The 27,664-nt window shown below is 37.9% G+C and overlaps 2 pseudogenes; both read right to left on the bottom strand.

Annotated features, from left to right (window-relative positions):
- Positions 1-17,240: 17,240 nt before the first annotated feature.
- LOC122141208 lies at positions 17,241-18,939 on the bottom strand (annotated as a pseudogene).
- A 2,012-nt stretch (positions 18,940-20,951) lies between these two features.
- LOC122141209 lies at positions 20,952-25,804 on the bottom strand (annotated as a pseudogene).
- Between the last annotated feature and the right edge of the window lie 1,860 nt (positions 25,805-27,664).

Genomic DNA, 27,664 nt, shown 5'->3' on the forward strand with positions numbered 1-27,664 from the left:
TAAAACAAAACGTTTAGTGTAAAATAAATGAACTGCTGTCTTTTTGAACTGCTCTTTTCCTGAAATACATGTATCACACTGCCTCCACAGAACAATATGAAGCAGCACACTGTTTACAACATTGATAATAATAAGAAATGTTTCTTTGCACAGCAAATGAGCACATTACAATGATTTCTGAAGGATCAATGTGACATAACTAAAGACTGGAGTAATGATGCTGAAAATATGAGATTTGCATCATAAGAATAAATTACATTTTACAATATATTCAAATAGGAAATAGTATTTTAAATAATATATATTTCACAATTTTACTGTTTTTGGTACAGCATTTCTGATCAACTTAATGCCGCATTGGTGTTCAAATGCACACTCAGGTCAAAAACCATAAAAGATGTACCGACCCCAAACATTTACTAGGCTGGATTTCTAGCTTAACCAGCAAGATATTCTTGGTCAAATCTGCTTCATCAGAAATATCACGCTGGTTGACAGCACCAAACTAACTATAGCAAACAAACCAAGAAATTCATGCGTTTGAAGACTGACTAAATTAGAACAGAAGCTAGAAAAATGTCAAAGCATTAAAGAGAAGGAACAGACAATGTAATTTTTAAACAGAACTTATTTATAGGAAATGCCCTTTGTGATTATGTTGATGGAGATGGCCTGACATTTTGGCAATTCGGAATGGCAGAGGGCCCCAGGCCATCTCTGGGACCCCACATGGGGCCTCAAAATGAGTCAAAGGCCCACCCCTATGTGTCAATACTTTATGGAGTCGTGGAATCTGACATCTCACATGAATTTGAGTTTCTTCATGCCCACAGCACAAATGTACAGGTTTAATTAAATATAATTTGAGGAAGCCTTTCCTTATCCTAAGTTCCCTCTAAAAGCATTTAATAAGCATCTCTGCTGTAGATGTGATAAAAGAGCTCTAATTCTGGTCATTAGTCATTGCAACTGATCAAATAACAAGGCCTATTACCTCTGGCCTGGGGAAATGAAGAGTGAGCAAGAGAGGGATAAGAGACTAATTATTAAAATTCTGTACTTGCTTATCACTGACTGGAGCTCATTATTTAATCATGTGATAATTATTGAATTCATAGTACCTAGAAGACCAGTACACATATCTGATGCAGAGAGAAGGATTATGCTTTTATGGTTGTACTTTCAGTTGTGATATATATATGGTTAATTAAGGAGAACTGTGCCATTTCCCCCCTCAGTCACCTCATGGGCAAAAACATCCCAATTTACCTGAATTCTCCCTATATGGTTGGGTATATGTGACTTAATTCTTAAGGCCCGTTCACACAAAGAACAATTGCTAAAATCATTACGATATTAACTTCAACTATGATAGCATTGTGGTTTAGTATAAGTTTGCGACTCAGTTCGATGTCTGCCACTTTAAAAGTGTATTTTTGTGACTTTGAAGCCCCTAGCAGTTAAGCGAGTGGAATTCACTGTCGTAAATTATCACAGTGGATAGCTGTACACGTGCTTTGTTGTGGCTCTAAAGCAACCTGCACTTTTCTGGAATTCCGTACCTGCTCAACATTTTGTCTAAAACAATTGTTTGGGGAGAACGCTGGAAAGAAATAAAAGCCATTCGCCATAGATTTACTGTACTATTCTGAAACTGTAAAAAATTACCTTGAGATGCTTGAGCTCTTTAAAGTGACTGTGTTTGGATACCGGAGTGTATTTATTATTAATCAGGCCGGAAAATCATTCTAAAAATTATTCCGACTGTCCCTTACGAAAATTAACCATGGTTTTATTAGGCCTATAAGAAAAGTGTAGTACCCATGTTTTTTTGGCATATTGATCACCATTTGTATAACCACATTTTTACCATGGTTAAACATGGCTATAGTGTAGCAAAAACATGGTTAAGTTGTGATTGCCATTGTTTAACTACCATGGTAACCAATGCTTTATTGTAGTAAAATACGGTTATTTTTTGTAAGGGGTGGCTATACCGTTATTACGATTGGGGCTTCCCTCTTGGTAAATTTTAAAGGCCTAGCTAGTTATCATAGTGTGAACAGGGTTGTTATTCACAGTCAGTGTGGAACGGACTGTTTTTGTTCTGTTCTTTCTGCAATGAATTGTCTGGTTCAGCTTGTTCAGAAAGCTTCAGTGCTTCGATTGGAAAATCCAGTAACATCCTCCAAGCAAAGGGGTTTACGTCATGACTATTATTGCTCGAAGGAACAGGACTTGATGACGTACGCAGTGTTCTTGTTTTCCTAAAACTACACTATTAATCCCACAGAGTTACTCTTAGGTCTAAAAGAACTTCAAACCTAAGACTATTAATTTGTTAAAATCAATATTTAATTATTTAATATTGCGTTTCAAGACAGTTTTTTAAACCCCCGTAAATGATAATAGTGTTTTCGAGATCTCTCTTTCTCTCCAAGGATGAAGTTAAGTCTATTTTAACTCCTGATCTCACGGGAGAGCAGGGTGTGTCAGGACGAGGCTGCAGTGTGTTTCACCCCAACCCTGCAAGCAAAAAGTGTTTTTTCCGTTCATTAGATGATTGGAAACGTTTTCCCTTTCTAAGTAGGCTACTGTGTGTATTAGAGTGAGAGAAACCTATTGAATTTACTGTGCTTGGAGGCCAATGACCCTTATAGTCACACACAAATCTGTAATTTGTTCATATAATATCTCAGTATTCATACTACTGCAGCTGTCTAAACACCATTAAAGTAACAGCATGGTAGTGTCATCACATCTTGAGACAACAGGCAGTCTCCTTGCAATCTGCTGTTTAATGGCAATGTGTTTCTGACCTCTAGTGGCTCAGCTTTGGTAATACCATGATACTTCAGTATCCTTGATACACTCTGGAAATTTGTATTCAAATTTTGAATTGAAAACAACTGACACTGTACCATTCAAAGTTTGTGGCCATGAGATTTAAAAAAATATGTTTTTAAAAGAAGTCTCTTATGCCTCACTAAAGGCTGCTTTATTTGATCAAATACGTACAGTACAAACAGTAATACTGTACGGAACGATATTATTACAATTTAAAATGTATTTTTAAATGTAATTTATTCCTGTGATGCAAGCTGAATTTTCAGCATCATTACTCCAGTGTCCACAATGATCTTTCAGAAATGTGCTGATTTGCTGCTCAAGAAACAAACCATTATCAAGTACATAAAGTCTGTTCATCTACAAAGACAATCTGTTTTAACCATGTAAGAGAACGTGCTTCTCCCATACTAACCCATAATCCTAATTTACAACCTAATTCTCGTACAGGTAATAAATATTGCTACAGGTCTTTTACAGTGTAAATACCTAACAGCCAATGTGAAATGTCTGTATCATACTGCATGTTATGTAAGAGCTGCATGCTCTTGTTTAATCGACACGGAGTCACTGCAAACCAGATGATGAGGAAGGCAACTTGAGCAGGCTAGCGAGGCCCGGGACGGAGAGAATCCTGGTGGTGCTGGCCTGAAAGGCTCCTTTCCCATAAGTTAATAACCAAGCTGAAACCTCCCGTCAAAGCTGTAGTGGCTTTGACTGAGCATCTGTGATGAGAAACAATGCCAATTTCAACGTCTTCACACATCACCAGAACACAAAATACTGAAAACTTTCACTTGTTCTGTGTTAAGGAATATGTAACTCACACCTCATGGTCATCCAAGATATACACGAGTTTGTGTTTTCATTAGAACAGATTTGGAGAATTAGCATTACATAACATAAGCATATCCACCAATGTATCCTCTGCAAGTCGAATGGGTGCCGTCAGAATGAGAGTCCAAACAGCTGATAAGAAACATCACAATAATCCACTAGTCCACTCCCTGTCCATCAATGAAATCTTTTGAAGTGAAAAAGCTGCTGTTTGTCAAGAAACAAATTTCAGACATTTTTAACTTCAAACCATGGCTCTAACTAAAAATAACTCGCTGTCCATAATATTATTTTCCTCCAGTGAAAAGGTTGTCTTGCTGAATCTTAGAGAAATATCACAGATCAGGACTGTTTATAACTGTCCAACCTTTTACATGAATACACATTATGATTTTTGAAATGATAGATACGTTTTAAATAAATGTTTAATGGATATGGACTCGGTATTTTGGTGGCCAGAATGATATTTTAGTAAGTTTAAAATGGCCTTAACAAACACAAAAAAGCCTTTCAAAAGATTGTTTATTGATGAACTGGAGTGGTGTCGATTACTTTGTGATAATTGTGATGTTTTTATTCAGCTGTGTGGACGCTCATTCTGACGCACCCATTCACGGCAGAGGATTCTATTGGTGAGCAGTCGGTGTAATGCTCAATTTTCTCCTAAATTCCTTCCATAAAGATAAACTCAGAGGGCCTGAAGTGAGTACCATTTTCATTTTTGTGTGAACTATTCCTTTAATGCAAATAACATGTATACAGTATTCCATGCATTCCTAAAGGAACAACTGACTTGAAAATTAAAATGTGCTTTCTATTTCCAACCTGCATACACATTTTATTTTATAAAAACAAATGAAATAATATATTTTATACTTCATATGTTCTGGCTGCAATACACACAGTCCATGCAAACACAATCACTATAATTTATATGCACTGATATGAATAGAAGGCTTACATCATGTCAAGTAAAAGCTTAAAAGCTTACACTTCACCTTTAAGCATTAACGTTCTGCATCTCATGTCAATCAGCCTGTAAATGACTCACAAAATGATTCACATTTTTTATTCAGTGTTTGCATCCAGCCTTTCACATAGTTTCTTGGATTTATTCATGCATCCTGTACTAACAATTCAGTTTACATATATACACTGAAAAACAAATCATACAAATACAAAAATGCTGTTGTCTCTATCATGGAGGATGTTTTTTTTTGCATGAGAAGTCGGATCATTAATGACTCCTACAGAGACCAGCTCTAATGGCCGTCTGCCTGTCCCTGCTCTCAGCTTCTTTTCTGTTCAGACAAACCAACTTTATTCTGCAGAGGTATACGCACTGACCACAGTGAGACACCCAACTTTCAGCTTCCTGGTCCAAATTGAAAACATCAAAATACAAGCAACAGCTTTTTATCTCTGTGAGGAGGTCTGACAGAAAAGTTGTGATTAAATGAGAGAGACAGAAGAAGCTTTGGCGAGAGAAACCAGGCTACACAGGCCTACTCATCCTTATACAGAGATGATGTTTTAGGAGAAACTGCAGAAATGCTTTCAAATATTAGGGATCAAGTTCTTTCCTCACCATGCTTCAGCATCCACCGTTCCCATAAAATTTAACTTTCCAAAGCAGACTAAAGGAACAGATCACCTAAAAATGAAAATATCTCACAAAATCAAAGAAAAACAAGCGTCCTATCCGCGTGAGAACCACCAGGGTTCATAGTGAGTTCTAGATTAAATGTTTACTGAAAAATCCTAAATTATCTTAAGCTCTCTAATGGTACATTTCAAGCCTGAAATTATAAGTAAAATTATGTTTCTCATGCAAAGAAACCATGCAAATACCATTCAGCTGGGACTTGAAAATACAGTTCTGAGGTTCAAGCCATGTGCCAGAAGTTTTCTAACATCACTGTGGGTTCTTTTGCATTTTTTGATGCTTAAAAACTCCACAGTCTATTCATTTGCCAGAGACATAAAAGCAGAACTAAAGAAGCTACATTCAACTCAGGACATCAAGTCTATTCAAGAGATTCACCTTTATCCTTTTCAGAGTGAAATTTAAACTGAGTTTTAGAAAGAAAAAAAAGCATTTTTAAAGTGTATAAGTGGTATCTCAAAGAATCTAATAAGTATTTTTTTTTTTACTGTTATTTTTTTTGTATTGTTTGTACTATTATTGTATTTATTCTATATTATTTTGAATAAACTTTTTATTTTTAGATTTTCAATAACAAAAAAAAAGGAATTCACTTTTTAATAATTTTTTTTTTTGCCATTTTATCTCTTTTTGTTTTTTAAATATTTCTATATAGTTTTAATGTATTTTTTCGTAGTAAATTGTAGTACTTCAAATGAAACTTTTTTGGAAGTATATAATTTTTGTTTGTATTTAAATACATTTTGCACATGTCGTTTGAACAGCATGCATCGTGAAATCAAGGTCCATCTCTGGGGTTAAAACTAATTGCAATGATTCAATCAAATAGACCTCACAGAGTTTGAGACATCTCTGCATTTTCCTTTTTTCCCTCTCCCCCACTTTCTAGGTCGAAATGATGGCGCAGGAATGTTTTGCTTGTGTCAAATTTTGATATCCCAACTAACCAAGGAAAATGCGTCCCTCACAACAGACACACAACCAACACACACACACACACTTTCACACACAACAGCACTCACACACACACACACACAACACCATACCAAGAGAAGAGGAGTGGGGGGTGGGGGGTGAAGAAACGAGAGAGATAGAAATGTCTACAGATGCCAGGAGTGGTGCTTGGACAATTTTAGATGTGCGTAAAGGCCTGCCTCATGTGGCGAGGATTCAGATCTCTTTACAAAAAGCCACCCTCCAGCACTCTCAACACAAGTGAGAAGTCGCCGCCGGCCGCTGCCAGCGCCTCTTCCGGGACCCGCCGAAGGAGTAACAGCGGTTTCGGCTGTTGGCATCAAAACAACACCTCGCTGGAACAGGAATTCCCGTCAGTCTGCGTGGCCGGTGCTGGATGTCGATCAACACAACCTAGGGCTCTGTCGCGAGCACTCCTCCTCCCCCCCATGCTGCGAGCCCATGTGGGATTACCTTCAGCAGAAAGCACGAGAGCACGCTTGCGTCTCTCCGGGCTTTGTTGAGACCCGCTCACATGCTCAGTGTCCATGTACCTGGTGCTAGTGGTCTTACTAAAAAAACCGTGCTGGGACCCTGCTAGCTCCCACCTGGCCCTCCAGCCGGAAGCTTTCCGATCCACCAGGACCGCAACCGGTCACCTGGTCCAACCTCGCTTCCACTTTGGCGCTCACCCACGTAGGCAAACATCTGCTCTACATATTCCCCGAAGCCATAAGCGCCCAGTTGGCTCTGGAGGGCCGGCCCGCTGCCGCTGCCACCCCGCGCGGCGCGCCCACAGCGCACGCGCATTCCTGGCTGGGAATCGTGGGCTGCAGACCGTGGTGTTCGACCTTCCAGGACTACTTGTGGCACCTGCGGACATCACCGTGTAGGCTGGCTCTATAACCGCCATTTTCCACGGCGCTCTCACCACCAGTACATCGCCAAACCCTTCCGACTGGTTAGAACAATACCTGTCCGCTTGGGAAGATCTTCAATCGTGGGGCTTCTGGGACCACCGTGGATCTTTGCCGCCTCACAGTGGGGGGGGCCACTGTCCTACCCCGGGCATTTCATGCTGCTTCAGACATCTGGGTCGATCCTGACTGAGGTAACACTGCGGGTCGGAACTTTCCCCGACAGTTGGGCGAGAATCGCCTCCGTCTGTTCCCTTCGGCCAATTGGGGTTGCTGGAGCGCTGTGCGGCACGGATGCTCACCATCAGCAGCCCGGGCCACCAAACTTTGCGCCTTTCCTTCTTTCTTTTTTTTTCCTTTCGCTCACTGGGACTGGCTTGGGGAGGAAACTCAACAAGGAATGCCTCCTTTGAAAACAAAAACGCTGAAAAGAAAGGGACGAAAAAAGGAAGCCTGAGGCTCTCTTTCGTCCCTTTCCACACCCCTCGATCTCAATCTCTCTCAGTTCCCTTCCCCCATCTGCCCCGCCCTGTTCTCGCACTGCCCACGGCGCGATTCAATTCTCCCTCCCTGAACTGCCAGATCAAGTGTCTGACTAACAATAACAGTAGAGAAGCAAGCATCCACATTCCCGGCGAAAGCAACCCTGCTCTTTGAATGTATATAAAGGATCTTTTCTGACAACTCTCTTCTATTTTTCAAATACAACTAAAAAACAAAAACTCTTTCGCATTGGATGGCCGACTTTGTGGAGTTTTGTGGCCATAGATCTCCAGGTTTGTAGTTTTTGGCCCAATGTCTTTTCAAAAAGACTATGCGTGTTCACAATGGCTTGTATTCCAATGCTGGTTATTGTATTTTGACACTTTTACTAAACTTGAGGTGAGTAACTAAAATGTGTGTGTTTGTTAAGTTTACCTTCAGCTTTGTGCTAATGCATCAAGGATGTGTTGTAACCTATGGATTTGCTCCACAACAAACAAACAAGAAAAAAAACCACACTGACAGTTATACAACACGCTTAGGAGGAAGAGGCGTGTATTGAATTAACTGTGTGGCTGTGTGGAACTAACACAGTTGTTCTCACTGTGATTGCTAACAGATCTAAGACTACTTACATCATCATCCCTGCTGGGCTGTTTGCGCATTTGTTAAGTATAAATGTCTAAATGTTCATAAATCCAGACAAGCCTGAGTAAATTTTAGCATGATAATCTTTGACACAGTCATTGTAAAGTTTACAAGGTCACAATTTACTAATGTCATTCTTTCTTTCATTCATTAACACAAAATGTAGCATGTCCGAGCTGCCGTCTCCAGCGATAAACGTGACCACAGTAGATTTCTTATTGGTAAAAAACAAGACAATAGTGCACTACAATCCATGCCTTCTGAAGCCATACAGTATATGTGTATGACAACAGACCCAGAATTCAAGTCACCAGAGCTCTGAAGATTGGTAGTTTTACTTTTAAAAAGGAATGCATCATAACCTGGTTGTACATCATTGAGGCTTAATACTAATCCGTTCTTGAACCTCACATGACCGATCAAGTAAAAAAAAAAAAGTGACTGTATATAACATTTGAGACTTGCATAAGGGCTTAAAGGAATAGTTTCACTACATATGTCATAATGAAGAGTTCACGAGTTTTTCATCTTAAATGAGGTATTTTTATCAGGCTCTTATGTTTAGGTTCGTAATTTTTTACTGAAACATTATGATGTTTGCAGCTGTTCTTCAGTGAAAATAGATAGTTTTACACGCCAAGGGGTTACAAAAAAGTCTTTTGGAGCCATAAGATAGAGTTGTGTCGAGAACAGACCTCACTGTTTGATGTAATAATGCCATTGGTAATGTACAATGGCTGAACAATATTGGTTTGACGACCTTGAGAACTGCATTAGAACTTAAAGAGAACCCAAAAATGAGACACCCAATTTGGTCATACGTTACGCACCTTCATGTCATTCCAACCTATATCCTTCTTACTTTTCCATGAACACAACATGAACATTCAGCAAAATATCTGAAGCTGCTCTTCATTGAACATACATGGTGATATTTTTTGCCAAAGACTTTACAAAAAAACCGACAAAAAAATCCCATATTGGATAGTTGTGTCACCATATTATGAGACTTTCTAGAAGCCATACCCTAGATTGTGTGCTGTCCAAAAGAGAGCGCTGAAATCTCATTTGCAATAGCCAATGGTGAAAATATAAAAAGGCACTCTGTTGACCACTTTTGTATGTTAAATAGCTATTGGTTCTCATATATCACCCGACCAATCCGTGCAACCGCAAGTTTAATAAAAACTCATTTTAATATTTTGTTATTTTTTTCGACAAATAAACGATATTTTTAAAGAATGCCAGAGTCCAAAACAACACTTTTATCTCATTGACCTTAAAAGCACAGACAAAACACTGTAAAAATATATTTCTTAGTGTTGTTTGCAGAAGAGAGTCCCTGGTTTGGAACAACATGAGGGTAAGTAACTGAATTTTTATTTTTACTTCAAATATTTCTTCTTCACACTAAGGTATCACATGGCTTCAGTAGACTTGGAATATAGAGGATGATTCATATGGACTACTTTAATGGACTGAAATGAGCACCAATTAAGACAAATTCTAGAACACTATAGAAAGAAATGTGAAAGTGTAAATGTCTTTAAACTTTAGGATATGGATGTCCGACTGGCCTGAACATACTCCACAGCATGCATTGTTTGTTTTCAGCCATCATTCGGTTCTATGCCACACTGTGTTATTCGACAGTTTTACATAAGAGAAGCCCGTAGAGAATCTGGGCTGAGATCAGTCTACAGCCAAGCGGAGAGGCAATGCTAATTAATCATCTTCTCTTTCAGCCTCCTACTGAATCCCTCTGGCACATGTAGAATAGCTCTCCATGCTTTAAAAGAGAGCGGGAGAGAGAAGAGAGAAAGAGAAATTCAGATCAAGTTGGCTTATGACACCAGGAACTGAACAATTTCTGATATGATTCTGATTTTTCAGTTTAAGATACCAGCCGTGCAAAGTCATAAAACACAGATGACCTTTCGCATAGGGGGCGGTGGTGCTATCTGCAACCTTTGGCTCGCTCGGAGGAGGCCAAAACAAACATGAAAGTCGGAGCTTTTGCGGCGTTTGTGCATGCGAGGCTGAGCGGGTACTCTTGGCTTTCGTCCAGCAGCTCAGTATCTCTGAAGACTCTCAGGGGGGCTGAGCTCTCTGAACAGTTAGTTTGTTAATCTGCAGCTCAGCACAGGAAACACTGGAACATTTCCCATCAGGGCACTTTTGTGGGACGCCTCCCCCTCTGGCACTGCAACAGAGGGTCCCTTGAGGAAATGTGGAAACTGGGAGAAAATGTGGACTGTGTTTTAAGCAAGTAGTTACGCAGGAGAGATAAGACAATGCTAGACAAATCAACGAATTGTCTGTGAACATCAGAGAGCTCACAATAGAAATGATTGCATTCACATTTACACTGAATAAGATGCATCAACCACCTAAGTTGACAAGAACTAAACTCAGTTCTTTACACTAAATAATATAATCACAGAATAATCATCACAGCTCACCGTGCTACTTTTATTATTTCTGCCATCATATAATATGTATATTTTGCACAGTATGCATATTTTATGTATGCAAACGCTCTGATTACCTATTTTCAATAAAACTATAGCCTACCGTATGTATGCACAATGTAATGCATTAGACTTGACCTTCCAATTCCACTGTGTAAAATGAAGTAATATTAGTCCTCATCTCCTACCCAAAAGTCATTAAAAGACTTTTTTTTTTTTTTACCCCAAATTGTATTTAAAAAGGCAAAATAACTTTATAACTTGCACACAAAATGAATTGTGCAACCAGAGATGCACAAATCTGCAGCAGACAACCATTTGAAACGTTTATATAGCTTCAATATTGCATACTATTTTACACATTTACTTAAAAATAGTACGCAGAACTAATACTTCATTCTGAACGGCCACTGAATAGGCTACAGGAGTGCTGCACTTACCAGATCCTGTACAGTAGATCTCGCTGTGTTCCATACGCTTCCATCAACGTTAGAAACGGAACTCCAGTCCTCGCGCCCCCCTGCTCTGCACAATTTTGTATGTCTCTGCTTATCAACTTCAGAACATTTGTTCTATTCAAATGTAAGTTCCCTGCGAAGTGGACATCACAGGATATTCCGCCATGATTCAAGTTCGAAGTGAATGCGAATCTTTTTGGAAAACTGGGACGCCATGTCATCCGGACTAAAGAGGACAAGGCACAACCCAAGTTGTTATCAGCGCTCAGTTCAGAAGCCTGCATACTCTGATGGTATGGGGTTGCATGAGTGCGTGTGGCATGGGCAGCTTACACATCTGGAAAGGCACCATCAATGCTGAAAGGTATATCCAAGTTCTAGAACAACATATGCTCCCATCCAGATGTTGTCTCTTTCAGGGAAGACCCTTGCATTTTCCAACATGACAATGCCAGACCACATACTGCATCAATTACAACATCATGGCAACGTAGAAGAAGGATCCGGGGTACTGAAATGGCCAGCCAGTATTCCAGATCTTTCACCCATAGAAAACAGTTGGAGCATCATAAAGAGGAAGATGAGACAAAGTAAGACCTAAGACAGTTGCGGGCAACTAGAAGCCTGTATTAAACAAGATTTTTTTATGGGTCAACATTCCTATTGCCTAAACTTGTTCAACTTGTCTCCCTCAGTCCCCAGACGTTTGCAGACTGTTATAAAAAGAAGAGGGGATGCCACACAGTGGTAAACATGGCCCTTGTCCCAACTTTTTTGAGATGTGTTGATGCCATGAAATTTAAAATCAACTTATTTTTCCCTTAAAATGATAAATTTTCTCAATTTAAACATTTGATATGTCATCTATGTTGTATTCTAAATATTGAAATTTGAAACTTCCACACCATCATTGCATTCTGTTTTTTATTCACAATTTGTACAGTGTCCCAACTTTTTTGGAATCGGGTTTGTATTTTATATCTATTGTATTTGTCTTATGGTTTGTAATTTGCTTCTTTATTTAAATATATGTGGTACATATAGTGGTCATATGTCACGACAGACAGATAGATAGATAGATAGATAAAAACCAGTTGAGTTTTGAGCATGTTGAAGACAGACAGACAGACAGACAGAAGGACAGACAGACAGACAGACAGATAGATAGATAGATAGATAGATAGATAGATAGATAGATAGATAGATAGATAGATAGATAGATAGATAGATAGATAGATAGATATAGATAGATAGATAGATAGATAGATAGATAGAGTGTAACTGGGACATGACCACAACCAACAAAAACCTGCTTCAACATGCTCAGCTCAACTGGTTTTTACCAGTCGTTGTGTTTTTTCCTAAACACAGACACAAAGAGCTTCACAGACTGGTCCTTTTAAAATACAGGCCAACACACATCCGTCAAAGACTCAAGACCCCTGCACCAACCAGACCAGACACAGCAGTGAATAATAGATAATTGTGTCTTGAGAAGTGATCCTGAAATCTTAAACTGCAGGTGTGGCGGTGCATGGGCACATGCAATTGAACAGCCGAATGAAAGACAAGGAGACTGAGGTGTACTGTTGCACAAAGCCCCACATACATAGGTTTATCTGTTCAGGAAGCAATCCAAAATGTCACTCACTAATACTCCAACATCTCACAGGTTATCACATATACCTGTCCCGCACAGTATCATGCTTCTTCTACTCTGCTTTATGCATCCCTGAGGTTTGTTCGGGCATGGGAAAAAACATAAAGCTGAATAACAGGTTGTCAGACACATGGAGGGAGTAAAAGGGGGAGTGAACAGACAAAGAAAGAGAGCAGAGGGAGGGAGAGATGACAGAAAGAGAAGTAAACGTCTTCTTTTTCTGTGCTGTAAGCGTTATGCAATGGGAACTTCTTGCTTTAAACACTGCTGGTCTCTCATAAACAGAAAAGGCCGAAGTCCACAATCTTTCTGTCTTTTAACAGCTAGTTGTTCGCTTCTCACCTTAAAATATCTGTACTGGAAAACTTAAAAGTGGTGTTTTGCTGGGCAAGTGCCACTATTACTCATACCTCAGGTTAGAGATTTGAACAGACATCCAAGTATTAAACTTTTATATGCTGTACCCTTTTTTAATGCCACAGACTTCAATTATACCTCAAATATGTTTGCTTTCAAGGAAATATTTGCTATTATTATCCTTATTACAGTTGATGATAAAATGGGCTAAATAATCTATTTGCAGTGAAAGGAGGGACTGCATCTAAAGAATATCAAAAAGAAAGGTTATTTTGAGTAAGTAACCACTTAGCAACATGCTAGAAATAGCCTACCACCTAAAACAAAGAACATAGTGGCTAGTTCTGCATGGGCAATTTTCTTCACAAAACATGAAAATCTAAATTTATTTGAATTATTAAGGTGTGGTCACAGTAACCCGATGTTCAGTGAAATTTCCAATCCAGTCATTCACATAGGGAACAGCCAGATAGGGAGCAGTATTGCCAGTGTTGCCAAAGTTCACGGTTCTCCCGCAGAATGTGATATTTAGCCCAAGGAGTGCACATTTTACCAGGGGAACCCCGTAAAAAAAAACCTGTAATATTTTACCCCCTGGGAAGCGCGATTGGGCTAGTTTTAAGTAGCAATTGCGGCGGAAAACCAAACTTGCCAACTCTGCTTAATAAAACTAGCCCAGTCACATTTTTCTGCAGGTTTCCACTCCGTCTTGGCTCCAAAAATAGCATGTGTATAATCACTTACCTGTAACTAAAAACTAACAAAAAAAATAACCCGTGGAAATAGTTAAAAGTAGCAAAATTCCATAGACATGGCAACACAGATCTGGAGTTTTTCCTTGAGGATGAATTTTCGCGATGCAAATTTTGGTCGTGTTCAGCGGACAGGTGAATTTGCCACACTGACCACCAGAAAGCACCCTGTGCTTCTTACATCTCTATACTACTGACTGTGGACAATATGCATGTTTTTTACATGCGAAATTTAACTAATGTTCACCTTTATGCTATGTAGCCTATAACATGACATTGTCACTGAGTTTACCACCTTCACCTATACCATAGTATGCTGCAAAAACCCACTTGTCAAATGCATCCTCTTATCACACATCAAATAATTATTCCAATGATGCCAGTAAGAAACTGCAACCTAAATGCCACAAACAAGACCAGTGTAGTATCCATAGCAACGTCAAAAGGCACACACATCTAGAAACGGTCAGGAAGCTGTGAAGTCTTGGATTGAGATTCTGTGTGTGTGAAATGGATCATCGGAGAGTGAGACAGCGTGAGAAAAAGAGGGAGGGGGAGACAGAGAGTTTGTGTATCTTATTTAAAGCTTTGGATGGTCGCAGCCCAAACCCGGAGGCTACATGTATCTGACCCCACACATTATAGTCACCTGAGACCGAGGGAAATTGTAATGAGCGAGATGAATGGACACTTTCAGATACTGATGCTACCTGAAGGGCTGGAAGATATGGAAACCTGTTTCCACCATGGGTACAAATAAAACGGTGATTGTGAGCAGGGCCGGCCCGTGGCATAGGCGACACAGGCAGTTGCCTAGGCGCAGCTGCACGAAGAGATTTTTCCCCTCTTGAGACCACCCGTGCGCTCCTACGCCCATATATTAGCAAATAATGACAATTAAAATTTTTTAGTGTTCAATTATGGGACTGATTGTGGTATTGTTGGAATAGAATGTTGTTGGTTTATATGATAAATTTTGAGATTTGACACATGTCATGTTTTGGACTAATTTAAACACTTTCTGCATCATGACTTATCTATTATATATCATCATAATGCATTAATTATGCATGGCGCATGCACAGTTAAAAAATGAGTGAAAAAAGAAAATTATCAGGAGCACAAGGCAGGGAGCGACGCAAATAAGAGGAGCAGGGAAAAAAGAGCAATATAGAGGTAAGAATCACAAAGTTAATCACTGTGTATTTGCCCTTGATACTTATGCAGTATTTTGAATAGCCTTTTTAGAACATCTTAACTGGCAACACTGACACTGTGGAACGTTTTTTCTTGAGTTAACTGCTTATTTAATTTTACTTTATTTTCTTTAAAATAAATGCAAACTTCTGTAATGCTGTTTTAATTTCAAATTACATTGCTGCTTGCTTTTAATTCACCAAAAGAGCACTAAATGTCTTTTGAAAGAGACCATGACTAGCATTCACGAATTTAAATATTTTAAGTTTATGTATGCCATTTTCCACTGTATGCACAAAATGGAAATGAAATGGGTATGCTAATTAGATTATCTAGCAAGCTTGCTGTTTAACAACCTACACATACATTACAATATGGGTAACATTGATTTTGTTGCCTTTGTTGTCTGACTATTTTAGGCATTCCTGTTTTCTCATATTTTCTTTTTTTGTTGTGATTAAGTACTTGTCACTGTAGGCATAGTTGTGGTTTGTCACATTTTTGTCTGTTTGGGTGTATAGCTTATGTCTGGGTCTCTTTCGATATTTTAAAAGATTCAATCAGAAAATACCTACAAATGTAATACTTTTTTTTTCTTTTTGCACTTTTTTGTTAATTTCTAATTTTATTTTTGTGTTATTCTTCAGGTGACTGTAAGTCACATTTGTTCATTTATTATCACAATTTATTTACTACTTATGTTTATACTTATCAGTATGTTATGTTGTTATATTATAGATAAGTTTTGCATTTTCTGAAATTTATAATGGGGTGTGTGGGTGTGTGTGTTGTGTGTGTGTGTTGGGGGGGGGGGGTTTAATTGGTAGAAACATGCTCGTACTAATCAAAGCAGTATAGACATTTAAAAGTGCTATATTCATTAAAACAAAAGCAGAATGAAGATTTTGTAAATTGTTGTGTAAACAGCTTTGCATTACATTTAATAATGTTCATGAGGCACATTTTGTCCCCCAAAAAGCACAAAATGTTTAAACAAGGAATGTAACATTTTTTTGTGGCCGAAAGATAACACCATGAAGTCTTACTTCACAAGGTTAAGCTTCATGGTTTGGGTTGATGACACCAGTTTGTCATAGTTTCCACAAACAACATATGACTCACTTATAAAAAATGTTTTGTACTCCACATGTGATCCAAAGGTACTCAATTATTAATGGGAAACTAACAATTCAGCAGAAAAACAAACTTTCAAAGCAAATAATACTTTTATTTATGAGACATTGTGCCTTTAGGGATAAAGTGAGTAAACTTGTGTTAACAGCTGCATTTCCTTGTTAGAGTGACATCTGATAAACAAGGTGTGAATGAAACACTGAACTGACTGGTTATTCTCTAGAAACACCACTTTTGAGATAACAAAGTTACAGTTGAATACAGTTACAGCTGAATTTAGAAAGTGAATCTGAATGAATTCAGAAAAATATAATTCCAACATGTGCATCACAGACAAGAATAGTGACCAATTACGGCTAATAATACAGTAAGTTATAAAAAGAAGTCATTGTGACTAACAGGCAAAAACAAAAATATCACTTTTTTGATACAAAAGAAAAAAATATTAAAAACAAAAATTCTGGCTAATAGATTTGTTAAAATAAAGCCTTTTTTTTTTATTAAATTTTTTTACCCATTACAGGCTGGCAAATTCACACTAAATATTTCACAAAGCCCACCTGAACAATATTAAATATAACAACAGAACATTCTGGCTGGAATGCTTGTTGTTTATGAGACTGCTTTGGCTTCACGAGCCCGAGTTTTAGACATGCGACAGAAACAGAGATCGTTCTGTTCAAAACTCCTTCTTCAGCTTTGGGGTTTACGAAGGTCTCTGAAGCTAAATGTCTTCATAAACACTTCAATCTGCTCTCAGACAGTTTCAGTATCATCCAATGCAGAACATAGAGCGTGAATATGAAGTAAACTGAAGTATGAAGTAAACTATATTCCAAATATACATAAACGCCTTGTCCATCATAGTCCATGTCCATCTGCTCTCAGCAGTTGCTGCTTTCTGTGTTGCCTGTGCTGGGACGTATATGTCTTGGTCCTTTGAGAATACTTCATGAGCTTAACGAGACCCTCATCCTCTTCCACCGTTCGACTGCGCCGGCTACGGCACAGTAACGCGTTCTTGACGTGACTCTCCCTGAATTCATCCGAGACGTAATAGTAGATGAAAGGGTCAAAGCAGCTGTTGAGACTGGCCAGGCACAGTGTCATGATGTAGAAACCATAGCCGTTATTGACCAAGTTGTTTCGCAGGAGAGTGTAATGCACGACCAACATCACATTACTTGGAATGAAGCAGACCAAGAACGTTATGAGCACAGTACGATGAGAACCACAGCTCGTTGGCGGCTTTTCCAGCATTGCCCTCAACTGTGGGATTCCCTAGTGAGCGAAGGAGAAGAATATAAGCTGCAATGATGACCAACATTGGATGGGATGAAGAAGACAAGACCTGCCATCACCATAAAATAATAATAAGGCAGCTGAACATCCAGGAACACATTGTCCGATTTAAAGTTCTCCATACTGACAAGATTGACATCGTGGCAGGTGGTGATGTTGAGGTCCGGGAGTTCAACAGTTTGCTGGTACAGGTACAAGGGTGTAGTACTGACCCCAATGAAGATCCAGATACACACAGATACGATGATAGCAAATTTGTTATTTTTTCTTTGCTGGGTGAGTGGGTGAGCGCAGACCCAGTACCGCTGGATGCTCAGACAAGCGATGAAGAGGATGGAACAGTACATGTTTGCCAGAAGAAAACCCACCAAAACTTTGCACATCCCTTCACCAAAAGTCCAGTTATTTCCTTTCAAATGGTAAGCGATCTTGAGAGGCGTCCAGATGACAAACATCAGGTCAGCCAGTGCTAGGTTGCCCATGTAAATGGTACCAGGGTGAATTTTCTTTGACCTGAACACCAAGACATATATAGCCATTGCGTTGGTTGGCAACCCCACAGCCAAAATAATTATGTAAATAATTGGCAGGAAGATAGTTGTGAGACTGCTCTGTAGTGTATCTTTAGCGAGCTGATTAATGGAGAGTTTGTCTGAATCTTCATCCACCCAGATTATTAAACCTCGTCCTTTTTGCCTTTAGCTGAAACAAAACACATCAATGGTGAATCTGATTGTGAATTCTAAATGACTGAATTACAAACAACAGTAGGACTACATTAGAAAATCAAACAGCCTAAGCTACAAAATTTGTTAGAAAAATACAGACGAGTTAAAGCGACTCACCTGGATCCGCCGAAGCAAAAATTAGCCCTCACACACGAAAATAAACAAGATGCTATAACTTGCAGAGACAGCCATAATCGTCGTGTTTTTCAGACTTCTCGGTATTTCCCAAAAGTGAAAGAAGTCCTTCTCTTGGAGCGTCGTATGAACTCTGCTTGTTCCTCTAACTGAAATGTTTTTGGTCTATCTGAAAGAAGTAAGGACACACCTTCAGAGAGCGCGCGGTGTCTCTTTACCTGCATGTCGTCACACGCTCGATGCACTCCGGTGGGATCCTGCTGCTGCGCGTGATTTTCGAGTTCTGATCGAAATCAACGTGAGCTGAGCGTGGGAGGACAGAGAACCGATTAACATGACCGTTTTAACGACAACAGATACTGCTATTTAAAGAGAAGGTTATTTACGTGACATTTTTTAAAGCAAGTCAGGTTCTTGCCAAATGTACTCTTTCTTTGATTTGTCATCTTTATTTCATCAAAATGACATTACATGGTCACTTCCCTGTTCTCAGACAACAACATATTGTCATTGTAACTACTTATACTAAAACTAAATGATTAAAAATAGCTAAAATATAACCTGATATTAAAAAAAAAAACGTGGAGTAAAATTAGACACTGTGTTGTCTTAGCAACTAGAATATGTTTAATCCATGATATTGCTTAAACTTAAACTGAAATAAAAGTAAAGCCTTTTGGAAATATTAAAACTTAAAATAAAATCAATAACAACTGAAAAATATAAAAACAAATAGAATCAAAATATGAATAAATACTATAATAGTATATAAATAATAAATACTAAAATAATAATAATAATAATAATAATAATAATAATAATAGTATACTAAAAGTACATGTACACTATTGTCCTGAGGCAATTTAAAATAAAAATACACAACCTTTTCGCTAAGGTTGTGGATAACTGTCTGTATTTTGTCAAAACCAGATCAGATATTTATAAAAACTTTTATCAGATATTTATAAAAAACTTTTACCGTCTTTATCCTGAAGGTCCTTTTTTCCATATGTCACCTACTATGATTTCAACAATGCACACAGGCTCTGGTGGGATTTGTAGTTTGCATAATTTTAAGTAGTTGTTCTTATATTTTCTTTTCAACCACTCTTTTTTTAATCAAAAAATATTAAATTGCTACACAAAACTTTTATTTTTTGACCTATGTAGCCTTTACTGTCTTTTCAGTAAAGAGTAATTTAAAAAAGGACAATGAAATTGTAAATGGTGTGTGTGTGTGTGTGTGTGTGACAAAACAAATGCAAATAAATTTTATGATTTGGCTAGTTAAATAAAAAGTTGCCTTGTGGACTTTAGTCATGTTTTACCTGCTGCCTGTCTCATTTAGAAGAGACATCTAAAATTGGTCACTGGTGTGATTCACATAACATTTCACATTATTTTAGAGATAGATTATTTGTAACATGCATTTATGCAAACAGGAATAAATGCAAAATGGTTTCTGTAACAGGTGCTTAAAATTATTACAGCTTCAGTTATTCAGTCAACTTTCTAGTCTGTTTCCACCGAACTCCAGGTCATTCTGAAAAATGCTACTAAAACCAAACAGACTAAAATAATTTTCAGATCTTTACATTTACATTTAGTCATTTAGCAGAACGCTTTTATCCAAAGCGACTTACAAATGAGGGACAATGGAAGCAATTCAAAATCAAAAAAAGAGCAATGATATACAAGTGCTAAAACAAGACTCAGTTAGCTTACAACGCAGTACACGTAGCAAGGGCTTTTTTTAAATAATATAATAAATAAAAACAGATAGACTAGAGAAAGAATAGAGCAAGCTAGTGTTAGAGGTCTTTTTTGGTTTGCTTTTTGTTAATTGTATAATAAATAAAAAGAAAAAAGATAGAATACTAAAAGATTAGAAGTGTTGTTGGTTTTTTTTTTTTTGCTTTTTGTTAATTGTATTGTGAGCTAAAGTTAGAGGGTCAAATAAAGATGGAAGAGATGTGTTTTAAGCCGATTCTTGAAGATGGCTACAGACTCAGCTGCTCGGGTTGAGTTGGGCAGGTCATTCCACCAAGAGGGAACATTTAATTAAGTTTTTTAATTAGGTCTTTAAACCCAAAATGAAGCAACCTGTATCTAATGATGTAAAGGCAAACACAATAATAAAAATTATTCAATATCTTCCATGGTGACCATTTCAAACAGATGGCCAATTTGTAGTTCCAAGAAGTGAGAACCTTTGGATGTCCTTTTAAGGTCTTAAGATCTTCAAATATAGATGTAATTCCCATATTTAACAAGATAAACAAACAAACAAAAAAAATAATTTATTTGATTATGAAAAAAAAGATTTTTAATTGTTGACCTCAATTACATGTTAAATGTTGCAAAGTATAAATCAGTGCATGTTTCAGAAAACTTGTTCCTCCAGCCCTTACAATATTTAATAATAAAATAACAAAAGCTTATATAGTTTTCAAGAGGTATTGTAGAGCATCAGAGCATAGCACAGATTCGTTAAACAGTTCTCCAGATGCCATTCTTAGTAGGTACTGCTCTGCATGTTTCCAGACTCTGATGTGTAGGTACTGCTTTTCTTTGAATGACTTCAGTGCGCTGAAAGAAACCCGCATCCTTTGGGCGGTGCGTTCGCTGCGGCAAAGAAACGTGTTTCTTATATGTTTTCTGAACTCATCTGAAACAAAATAATATATGAATGGATCGACGCAGCTGTTGAGGCTGGCCAGGCATAGAGTTGTAACATAAAAGCCATAACCGCTGTCTTGTACTCCTATAGAAAGCAGGGAGTAATGCAGCCCATAACCATGATGTTACTCGGGGTGTGAAACACACTAGGAACATCACCAGCACCGTGACGATGAGGATGACAGCCTTCCTTCGCTTTCTAACGATGTCAGCGTCTGTCATCGAGCTCTTCAGGGCACGCAGCATCTGCACGTAGGCTACTATACATACTATGCAGGGAACTAAGAATCCAAACAACTCCCATAATCAGGAAGTAGATAGCCAAAGGGTAGCGTGACTGGCTGGGGGCGAGTGTGACATCATGGCAGGTAACAATATCCATGTTGGTGACCTTCACGGTCTGGTCATAAAGATAAAGAGGCACAGTAACTGACCCACACAATCAGCCACACACACGCAGCAACACCAAGTTTGCCAATCGGTTGTTCCTTTTTCTGCTGGGAAAGAGGATGTACTATGGCCCAGTACCTCAGGACACTAATACATGCAATGAAAGCAGTCGAACAATCCATGTTCCCATAGAAAAAGGCAACCAAGACTTTGCACAGGGCTTCTCCGTAGATCCAGTTTTATTCGCGTTTAAAATGGTATGCAATCTTTAGGGGAATCCAGATTACGAACAGCAGGTCAGCCAGTGCGAGGTTGGCCATGAAAATGGATGAGGGATTTTTCTTCTTTGTCCTGAAGAGAAACACCCAGATGGCCATTGCGTTGGTTGGCAAGCCCACACTGAACACAATGATGTACACCACTGGGAAGAAGATTTGCGTGAGCTTGCTGTCCAAGTACAGCAACAGCAGTGGATGTCACCGACACTCCACTACTCAGTTTCAACACCAGTAAAGCCTCTGACCCGGTTAGAACCTATAGACAGATAGAACGACAGAAAATAAGAAGATCGATCAATGACAGACATACAGACAGACTGAAAGACAGAGACCACAAATTTTCATTCGCTTGACGACAGTTTGATAATTACCATTAGGGCTGCACAAATTCATTGAAATTAAATCGCAAAGACAATAAATTGTGTTTAGGCAGAAGCTCGATTGTCATGCGTATGTGATCAGCAGTTAAATCTCCATCTGAAGGCCCAGACAGAGGGTGCTCTCACGCTGAAACCCAAATATGCCCCGAAGAAGAAATCGAGGAAATGCGAAATAAACAGAAGATTTAACTGCTTTCATTGATTCACCATGACTAATAAAACACAACTAAAAATAATAAAGTATATCTATAATGAAATGCTAATCAACATAGCCTTTATCACTGCTTAAAATACAAGGAAATATTGTGTGCCTTAATTATACTGTTTAAGAAGCCACATCATCTCACAGAAGAATTTATTTTAAACACTCGACTGAGTGACGTTATGAAGTGAATTTGGAGTTAAAAACTGTTATTAAATGTGGTATTTTCCATGTGCTCTCAGATTGTAGCAGCATTTACTACACCAGAGCCATAGTTCACTGAGAACATACGCAAACAGCTTTCATAATCGAGAACGATTTCATGATCCTCCGATTATGAACGCAATATTGCATAGCTTGTCAGAGAACTATGGCTTTGTGTAGTAAATGCTGCTCCACCTGAAAGCAGGGTGATGGAGATTTACTGCTAATCACAGAACCAGCTTTACTGACTAAATGCGCATGACAATTGTTATTAATGCAGCCCTAATTACCATTTCATTTCACTAGTTGAGAAATTAGTGGTGAAGGTATGAGATCAGAACTGGAAGACGCTGCTGGTTCCCTTTTAGATTTTCCAGTGGGGTTTTATAATGGGGTGTTCAATTTATGAGTACAATAAAGCTTGTGGTAAACATTAAATAGACAATGCAGTGTTGTTTACTCTAAAATGTAACTGCAACACACTCCACATTGAAATGTAATTTTTGAAGCAGTAACATTTCTTTTCAAAAACGTATATTTGTAAAAGGTAAAACTAGATAAGACAGTTTGGATTGTGGAATGTGTGCGGTTTACGTTGTAGAACAAAACATCCACGTATTGTCAAGTTATGTTTACCACAGGCTTTATTTTTTACTCTACTGAAAACCCCTATAGGAATAGTTTTTACATATCCTTATCTGCACCACTATATTTCTTTTCAATGCACTTAATTCAACAAACCGTGAAATATTAAGATAATATTAATGTTGGCAACAGATACAGAAGAGTAAGTTCACACAGAACGGAAGAGTGTTAGACATTTTCTCAATACTTGTCTTTCTTTGGATGAATAAAGTCTATGCTTCACATAGATAGATAGGACGCCACTGTTTTTTACAGCAAACTCAGCCGACACCCTTATTTTTTATTTTTATTTTTTTTTTATTCTTCAAGCTAAAATTTAGCTGTAAGGTGATTTGATTAAGTGATTAGATGTTAGACTGTTGCCTTGAACATGAGAACATGATGGCATGGCAATTTCATCCGGTGTGCATTATATCTGACAGTAAGTGGTTTACCACTGGGTTTCGGTTTTCTGAACAAATTCTACTGAAAGTTGACGTCACTGTATAATTTAACCGTAGACATGTTGCTTCATTACAGTTAATCAGATTTAAAAATACAAGACTGTTTCAAAATTTAGCACATTATTACACTTTTTTAAAAAGATTGTATCTTTGGCATTTTTGCTTTTATTATGCCACCAGGACAGATAATAACTGACAGGAAGCGAAGTGAGAGAGAGATAGGGGGGCCGGATCGGGAAAAGGTCCCTGAGTCGAGGGGTGAATTTGAACACAGGATGCCCGATCATTACACTACTGTGCTAGAAATACACGCAGTCACAGTATCGTTGAGAAAAATTGGACCACATTTGCCAAATCTTTAAACTTGTGGTTATGTAAATTATCTCTTCTATCTCTATCAGGACCAGGGCCATCCTTTGGGGGGTGCAACTGGTGCGGTAGCACGGGGCCCCGCGGCAAACAGATCGACGGCATGAACCGCCATTTTAATTTATTCAAATTCTGAATGGATAATATAGCCTAGAAAGGGCACATAGAGCGCTCCCTTTATAAACAACTAAAATCTCTCACTCATCTTAGTCACTGTGATCATACCACAGTTCCCTTTATAAATTTAAAATGAAAGAACAGATCTAGACGATTGATGACAAATGGTAGATAGACAGACAGACAGATACTGTATAGATAGACAACAACAGACAGACAGATTTACTCCACATGCATCACTTCAGGGCTTTAAGGATTCATACTATATATAAATGAATCATTACAAAACTAGTGTCTAGTACAGAGATCTTCGTATAGGGCCTCGAGTCATAAACACTTGTCCGGGGTAAGTGGATTTTGATGAAAGAGAATTTTAGTTGCCCGACTGGATAAGTAACCTGATAATAACAAACAATAACTAGGGCAGCACTGAAACTTTGGCGAGAATGATTCTGATTTTATTACTTTCATTGTAAACGGTGACTAATAACGGATAATGTATTGACAGTTGAGGCTCGTGCAACCTGTTGACTTACCGGCCACCTCCGCTCTCTCTCTGAAGCCAACAAGGAAGTGACTTAAACTGTAATTCGTCCAACTGCCGCTAGAGGCTATGGCTGACAAAAAGGGAGTCAAATCCCCAATAGATTGCTCATCTATTTTTCTTAAAATGCAGACAAAAAAACATGGTTTACAGTCTGGTTCAAAAAATAATTCTTGGGTTTCTATATAGCTAATTTGTCGTTCATGACAATCTTGTCGAGGGGAATGATGAAATTTTTTTTTTATAACTCATCCATTTTAATTATATTAAGCCTTAAAAGTTCTGCATAATTAAGGATCTAGGCAACTTGAGTGACAGGTGGATTCGACGCTGTGACACTGCCGTCGAGCTAGGTGGGTGGGCATAGGCTTCAGGCATAACAGGCTCCCTGCCTTTTTTTGCCATTTCAATTATGTCAATTACTCTGCAGAGAATCCCAAAAAACTATTATGCGCAACAGCACACACAAGAACACAAAACGTTAAACAAAGATACATGCGGGGTAGAAAAAAAAAAGATAAATAGTCTATATAAGTATAGGCTAATACGTTGACTTGCCACACACCTACTGGTGGTTTAATTTAATATTTAAACAGTAATAGTGCATTTTTCCAACATTTCTGATTGTTATGTCAAAAAAGTAAAACATTAATCTTATTAGGGCTGTTGCAATTAATCGAAAAAAAAAAAGATCGATTGCGATTGTGGCCTCTACAACGTTATGAACATCCAATAATCGAGGATTAAAAACGATTATTGTGCGTCACAGTCCCGCCCCTTTTGCAGCAGCTGCGCTTGCGTTCCTCCATTAAAAGCCCAATTTCCCATGAAAAATCAGTTAAAACTCATGTAACGTGGGACATTGGACAAAATGGGAGTCGTGCTTGAATTATCGAAGTGATATTTATTCATGTTTTTAAAAGCTGTGAAATAGAAAACTTGCGCTTGCTCCTCAGGAAGAGATGCGCTCAGAGACACAAACAGAACACGGCAATGTCAACCGTCATCTCGTAGCTCAAGGTGCGCGCCGCCTAATCGGTTCACGTACATGCAAAAAAATGTCGTCAAAATGCTGAGCTTGGTGAATTTCTTATGTATATACTTTCGTCGGTCATGTACTAAATGAATGAAAAGGAGTTGAGACTGAAACATACGGTGTGTAAACAGTAATTTGGATCCGTGCGGCTCTTAAAGTGGACAGCGGGCTATGTTTTATTTTACATTGGATTATAGAATTTCTGCAGGTAGGCGACCACTACATGAAATCTTTTTTCTCCATATAAACTGCAATAAAATACAAAAAAACTAAAGCCAAACTTGAACTGAAATGAGACATAATAATAAATCGGAATAGTGAATAATGAACAATAATCATAGGCTACTGCTTGAGACTTGCATAATAAAAAACATTAGAGCACAGTTTGTTTAATTTGTATTCTTTTTATTCTATTGTATTTTGTTCCCTTTGCTTTTTTTATTACTGACAGTTTAATTATTTCAATAATTTTGATGCCTTTTTGTTTGTTTGAAAATTCCGCTGGTCTTTCTAGCAGAGTCAAGTCAAGTCTGCTTTATTGCCAATTCTTCCACATGTACAGTACATACATACAGAGAATTAAAATTGCGTTACTCTCAGAACCCTTGGGCATACAGATAACACTAACCAGTAGAAACACTTAAATAAATTTAAAATACCAAAGTACCAATTTATACACAATAGGTAATGTAAAAAGAAAGAAAAGTAAAGCAGCAAAAGGCACATGGCAGACAGAGTGCAAAACCAGGTGAAGTAAACAGGTGCAGAGATATGATTGTAGCAAACCTTATTTACAGGAAAACATATTTAATATGTATCACTATCTTTAAATAAATCACTCATATAAAGTTTGTCCCACCTGGGCCCCCCTCAAATCATGTTAACTAATCGTGAGATACCAATATTGACCAAAATAATCGTGATTATGATTTTGCGCATAATCGAGCAGCCCTAAATCTTAAAACATTATTTATGCATTTGCAATTTTAAGTAAATGAATGTATGGAACCTCATTCATTAAAACCAGTCATCTAAAGGGAACTTTGATGCAAGCTTCTGTGGTTCCTCTGCACAGTGGGAAGATGGAGTTTGTTGACACTGAGTTGATTGCAATTTGTAGAGTAAACAACCATATAGGGTCTTATTATTCTAACTTAATGTACTGATCAAATGTAGAATTTGAATGTAAATGGTGACACGTAACATTTAATCAGGTTAGGAAAATACTGTCCTTCATAAAGGGTAAAAAAGAAAGGTGTAAAAAAAGCAATTAATTTAAGGTAAATATCACAAATATGCTGATTATAAGCAATACCCGAATATAGCACTGATGAGATGTTGCTTAGAAAATAAACTACATTTGCGAAAAAAAAAAAAAAGAAAAAAGAAAAAGAAAAGTAACAAGTAACTTTTTTACTAGGACAAGTTTGCCCTTTATACTTATGCAGTATTTTGAAATAGCCTTTTTAGAACATCTTAACTGGCAACACTGACACTGTGGAACGTTTTTGCTTTGAGTTTGAACTGTGTATTTAATTTTAACTTTATTTTCTTTAAAATAAATTGACCAAGCTTCTGTAATGTTGTTTTGTATTTCAGGTACATTACTGCTTGCTTTAATTCACCAAAAGAGCACTTACATTTTTAGTCTTTTGAAAGACGGACCATGACTCGGACTATAATCTAGCATTCACAATTAAAATATTTTACGTATGCCAATTTTCCAACTGTATGCACAAAATGGGAAATGAAAATGGGTATGCATACATTACGATTATCATAGCAAGCTTGCTGTCTAACACCTACACAATAAATTACAATAGGTAGCATT

This window comes from Cyprinus carpio, chromosome B21 (genome assembly GCF_018340385.1).
Source record: "Cyprinus carpio isolate SPL01 chromosome B21, ASM1834038v1, whole genome shotgun sequence".
Classification (NCBI taxonomy): domain Eukaryota; kingdom Metazoa; phylum Chordata; class Actinopteri; order Cypriniformes; family Cyprinidae; genus Cyprinus; species Cyprinus carpio.